The sequence below is a fragment of the Polypterus senegalus genome, chromosome 3, assembly GCF_016835505.1.
Source record: "Polypterus senegalus isolate Bchr_013 chromosome 3, ASM1683550v1, whole genome shotgun sequence".
In the NCBI taxonomy this organism is placed as follows: domain Eukaryota; kingdom Metazoa; phylum Chordata; class Cladistia; order Polypteriformes; family Polypteridae; genus Polypterus; species Polypterus senegalus.
Genome location: NC_053156.1, coordinates 63910727 through 63916726, shown reverse-complemented (window position 1 = coordinate 63916726; position 6000 = coordinate 63910727). Strand labels below are relative to the sequence as shown.

The 6000-nt window shown below is 36.7% G+C and overlaps 1 protein-coding gene across 1 annotated transcript in view; it reads left to right on the top strand.

The window, feature by feature from the left end:
• Positions 1–933: 933 nt before the first annotated feature.
• LOC120525236 (transmembrane protein 272-like) overlaps positions 934–6000 on the top strand; it is a 43512-nt gene continuing 38445 nt past the window's right edge. The window contains exon 1 of the mRNA XM_039747364.1: positions 934–1094. The gene's annotated coding sequence lies outside the window, so the exon portion shown is untranslated. The remainder of the gene's footprint in view (positions 1095–6000) is intronic.

Here is a 6000-nt window from a genome sequence, read left to right as displayed (position 1 = left end):
TTGGTCTGACATGAACTGTCAGCTGTGGGACCTTACATAGACAGGTGTGTGCCTTTTCAAATCATGTCCAATCAACTGAATTTACCACAGGTGGACTCCAATTAAGCTGCAGAAACATCTCAAGGATGATCAGGGGTAACAGGATGCACCTGAGCTCAATTTTGAGCTTCATGGCAAAGGCTGAGAATACTTATGTACATGTGCTTTCTCAATTTTTTTATTTTTAATAAATTTGCAAAAAGTGTGTAGAATTCTGAGGAAAAAAAATGAATTTAATCCATTTTGGAATAAGGCTATAACATAACAAAATGTGGAAAAAATGATGTGCTGTGAATACTTTCCGGATGCACTGTAGGCCATAGTTCTCCCTCCTTCTCTCTTATCTTTATTCATGGCTGGTCATACCTATTGCTCAACCAGGTCACTATGCCTGAAAGGATCTTTAGCTCAATAGCTGCTGCTGGAGTATGTGAATTTCCCCTTGGGGATTAATAATCTATCTATCGGACACAATAACAAATATTTATAGAGTTTTTACTGAAATTATTTATTGCCCCAATGCTCGTGGGGGCCTACAGACAACTGCCCAGCGTGTCCATGCGTTAAGACGGCCCTCGATGAATGAACTGCCTGGTTTGTGCCACCTTCTTCTCTAGCATGTATTCACCAAGAGCATAAAGTCTTTTTCATTTTAGCTTTCCGAAGGACAGGGCTTCTGTGGGATGTTACAATACCCATAGCTAACTTGGCATTCAAACAAGTTAATAGGTTTGGATTTTTTAATTTAAATTAGCCAAAAAATTACAAATGTACTAAGCCAAGGGTTCCAATTACTGCCCGGCCGCTGTGGAGTCTGTCAGCGGAAGCTAGCAACTAAAGTGAAGTTGACCACGCCCCCTATTTAAATTTTCACCTGGCCTGGCCCAACCCACTCACTCTTTACACCCCCGGCCGCGAACGGGAAAAGGAAGAAGAACCGAGCTGGCCGAGCTTATTTAGAACCCAATCTTACTAGGTGCCTTGACATCTCCCTGGACGAGCAGTTTCTTATTCATAGACTTGACAGGTCGTTGCAGGCGGCGAACATTGAGAGGGTATTTAATATTTTTCAATCTTTTTAGAAGTTAAGAGCAAATATTTTTTTTTTGTTTTTGTAAGGGTGTTTTTACGGCTGCATATTTGTAAGTGTGCTGTGTTGTTCTCATGCATCAAAAATGTATGGTAGTACTTTTAAATCATGTTGGCTCCATGCCAAATCTTTTTACTTTTGAAAGTCCAGTCGAAAGTTGTTTCTTTTTTGTTTGGTAGGCGTGTTTTTTCGGCTGCATATTTTCAAGTAATGTTTTGTTCAACTTAAATATGAATAAAACGAGAGTTTGTATCCCGAACTGAATGCTTTAAGTTGGCTGACGCCCCGCTCGTGTTTGAGAAGAGCAACAGGAAAAAGATAACAAAGCGCGAGCAAATTCACTTTTCATATGAAAAATGCTCCATTTTATGTTGCCTCTCATTACTTCAGTAGAAAATTCTTTACGCTGCACCCAGGTTACTGATCCACCAAGCTGTTCTGAGCTCTGTACACTGAACGGCTAGTTATCGGAGCAGGACTGACAGATGCATGTATTCAAACAAGCTTATTTAATTATTCTTTATCTTCTGTTGCTATGATGTTTGCGTGTGTGGTGTGTATCAATGAGAAATGTACAGCTGAGGCTGGACTCTACTATGCTTAACTGACTTGTTGGAGTTGAAAGTCAAAGCATTGCATAGATCTTTATCAGCATAAATTCCTTGCGGTGTAGTTAAAATTATTTTTTACAGTTCCAGAACAGGTTAAATCCTTTTAGGATTAACTTGTTTTGTGTTATATACTGATGTAGCCCACACCAGGGTGAGCAACTGGGGGATGAAATAAAGAAACACAAAATTTATGGGGGTTTGTGATCTTTTTATTTGTGGGATTGGGGGGAGTTATCTGCTTGCTTGCTTGCTTGCTTGCTTTCTTACATAAAATACAACCATCATTTTATAGTACTTCTAATAGTGGCCATCGTCTTAATACAAAATACGTGCAAAAAATGACAGAAAATATGAACACATTTAGAAAACGCCAGTGTATTACAGTATATTGGTGTAGACTCCTGGAAGGCATCCATCCATACATTTTTTCATTCTCTTTGTCCAATTCTGGTCATTGTACTGGTGCCTTTATCTAATGTTGAAAACTAAATATTTAAAATAGACAAAATAAAATGACCTTCCAATTCACAGTATTTCACAAGATAAGACAAGTTAAAAATGAATTGCACATGTATAGCAATAGAAACAAATTAGAAGCAAACAATCAGCAAACGTTTTACATGTTAAATGCAAGGATATGTGTTTGTTTATACTTTGTACAATTTTTGCCCATCAAAGCTTGCCATTCACTGTCTCATGCAAATAATAGAACTTTTGTTTGTGTTTACTTGTCTTTTTGCTCATAAGCTGAATGGACAGATGTGTAGATTCTGTGTCTCCTGTGTATATGCAGCCAAAAACTAATTTGTCATGAGTCAGAGTATTCAAAAATAAAATTGAAAATGAAGTTGCTGTTGCATAAGTCTGGATGTCTGGTTGCCTTAGTTTGTATTTTTACCTTGAAAGACCATTTCAGGTTTGCTAAGTATCTTTATTTTGTTATTATGTTATTTACTAAATGTATCCAAATCAATTTACCGATCAAATACATTTGTTTCTACACTTAGTGACTGTCGATGATAAGTTTGATCATTCACCTTGAGCTGATTTGTGTTTTCTAATGGCATTTTAAAATTGCTTCTTCAACCAAATGAGTGGGAAATTTGAAATGTTCTTGGTGTAAACAACAGCAGGTTTGTGTGTACTCAATGATAGACTGGCATTTCATCCATCTAGAGTTCTCTTGTTCTGGGCTGTCTTCGACCCTATAATAGAAGAGGTATGGATGAACTTGTGAATAAAAAAAAAAAAATTTGTTCTCTTGCTGAAAGTACAGTAGTTTTAACAGGTTAATTTAAACAAAAGTAAAGGGAGGTTATAGTTAGTCCCTTTAACACACTGACGAAACTGCATTTGCAGTGTAGTTGTAGTCAAAGAGATACAAATAAAGAAATGCAGATAAGTGCCTCCAAAAATTCTATTTTTAACCTTACCTTCAAATGGTTGCCTAGTTTGATGGTATTAGTAGAGAAATGAAATTAGGGAAAATACAACAACTATGCAAGACTGCAGTTTAACTTTTTAAAATAAATTAAATGCATAAATGTGTTTTCTGGATTATGATGACATGGTAGCCCAGTGGTTAGTGCTGCTGCCTTAAAGATCCGTACACCTGCATTTAAATCCAGGCTGTCTCATTAGTGAATGACTAAATGAATGCACTGCTACTAAATTAAAGTAAGTTTTGTACAAAAAATATGAGTAGTATTCTCTTTGCTATCATTTGCCAAAATTGTCTTTTTAGTTTTTGTTATGGGTCTGTCTCACTCGGTAACAATTTTTACATTTTCATTATAGTTTTATAAATGGAGTGTATCATCATCATCTGGTTCCTCTCCAAATCTTTTTCCTCCACTCTCTGTGATACTAGACATCCTTTGGAGTTTACACCCATTCTTCTCATGTCTCCCACCATGAACACTAACCATGCTTTGTTCAGTTTTTTGCTGGGCCTAATTCCCTCCACCTCTGTCTTGGCACACTCCGTCACTCAGTCATTGTCTTTCTTTCGCTCTGCATCCTCAAAATAACTTTTTCTGTTTCTCCTCAGTGCAACACATGTTGGCTCCATGCCAAATCTTTTTCTTAGTTCAGTACTTGTTTTCCTCTCACTCTGTGAAACTCCACACACCCACCTAATCATTCTCATCTCTGTTCTTTCCATCATTGTTTCAAATTCTGTTCTCAGTGTGAAAATCTCATTCCTATCCAACATAGTATTTCTAACATCGTTTTGATAAATTTTCCTTACAATGCTAGTGAAACTCCTTTAGAAGTAAAAATGGTAGACAGCTCCTGTAATTTCTTCCATGCACTTTTCATTCTGGTTTTCAGTGCTGTGCCCACATCTCTGTCTGTACTCAACATTGCACCTAACTCTTTCAGTCTTCTGCCAGTTTGCTTTTTTCACTTTGGATGCTCCTGTATTTACATTGAGTGCTTCCACTTCTAATGTAACTTTCTATTTAAGCATTTTCTTGCATTTTACTTTACTTTTCATCATTAATATGTGATCTTTGGCATAAAAGAACTCCCACTGCATTCCTTCAAACAATTCTCAATCTATCACCTCCATCACTATTTTGAAAAGCAACACACTCTGAATGAATATTTGATGGTGCCAGATCTTCATTTAAAAACATTCACTATCCCCATCTGCAGTCCTGAACACCATTCTTGCTTTCTCATACATTAGTTATTGTCTGTGTTGAACTTCGTTGTCCACACCTAATTTTGTCAAAGCCGACTTAACCTGCAATCCTGTCAGACCCCACTTAATATCTAAAAATGCATAATACAACTTCATTCCATTTGCCTGAAGTTTTTTTTTTTCTGTATTTCCCAGATAACAAACATCTGTTTTTTATCTCCCCAGTTATGAAACCAAACTGCATTTTGGTAACTTTCCCCCAATAATTGCTTCCATTAACTGTTTCAAAAACTCAATCAATGATTATACCCACAGTCTGTTAGATCAGCCATTTCTTTGTTTATGCACACTTTAGTTTTTCAAAATTCTTTCTTCACACAGTAATAATGGACTGGTCTGAGAATTCTTCAAATCCAAGAGATTCCATTATCTTCAGTTTTTCTGACAACACTCCGGTTGGGCCCATCTTCATCATCTTCAGTGCTTTCACGACCTCCTCTTATGGAACCTTACAGTTCTGCCTTTTTATTTTCTCACAAAGAACATCATTTGTACCTCTCAGCTTCTCCATTTTAGTTCATCCAGGAATTCTTAATATCATTGCTATCAATCACAATGTTCTTTTCAGAATTTTCATGCCATTTACATCTACTACATTGTGTCTTACTTTTGACATCTATGTTGCTATCCTGAACACATTTTTCTTTCCTTCTTCATTCTGCAGAGATACTGAAAAGATCTGTCTCTTGCAATTTTAAGTCCTTGTGACTGCTTTTCTAGCATTTTGCTTAGCTTCCTTGTAAATTGCCCAGTCAACTTCAGCTTTTGTTTTCTGCCACTTCTTGTAACATATTTTCTTCAATTGAAAAACTCCACCTCAGCATTATTCCCACTACATTTACTTGTGTCTTAGCTGTCCTTTTGTCCAACCAAAGACTTCTGTTGTTTTCAACCAGACATTTTTCATTGCTTTCCATTTGACATTCACATCTGATGCTTCTGAAGCCTCATTTGCTCTTGCTACTAATATTTCAGCAGATTTAATATTCCCAATCTCTTCAACTTTCACACCTTCATCATTGATATATACTTCTTACTTTTCTTCATGGCACTTACTAAGATATCTCTTAAACCAAGCAAAGTTGTCGTGTATACACCCTTCTCCAGGGATCAGCGTTACATTTTTTCACTTTGATCCTCAAGTTATTTACCAACAAATAGTCTGTTGTGCTCCTAGATTCATAAGTTAACATGTTTTCCCCTCTTAACATGACGTTGCTTAGAGTAATTTAACCGCTCTTAATAATTTTCTTGCCTTCATATTTTCAGTGCTAGAGCCACCATCAACACTGGCTCCATCAAGGAACCCCAGAAATGAGCACCATTAGCCTCACCCAAAACTTGTCTTTTTTTTTTTGTCACTTCTGCAACTCTGTGAGGAACAAGTAAATACTGAATTAATCAGTTATTTACTAGCAATCCTCTTAAAAACTCTGCAACATACTCTGTCGGCTTCTTAACCTTCTCAACTTTGTACTGGCAGTTAATCCTTACAAAGGTTTAGCAATTCCATCATTACCGTGATCGCTCCACTAGTAGAAGCACTTTTA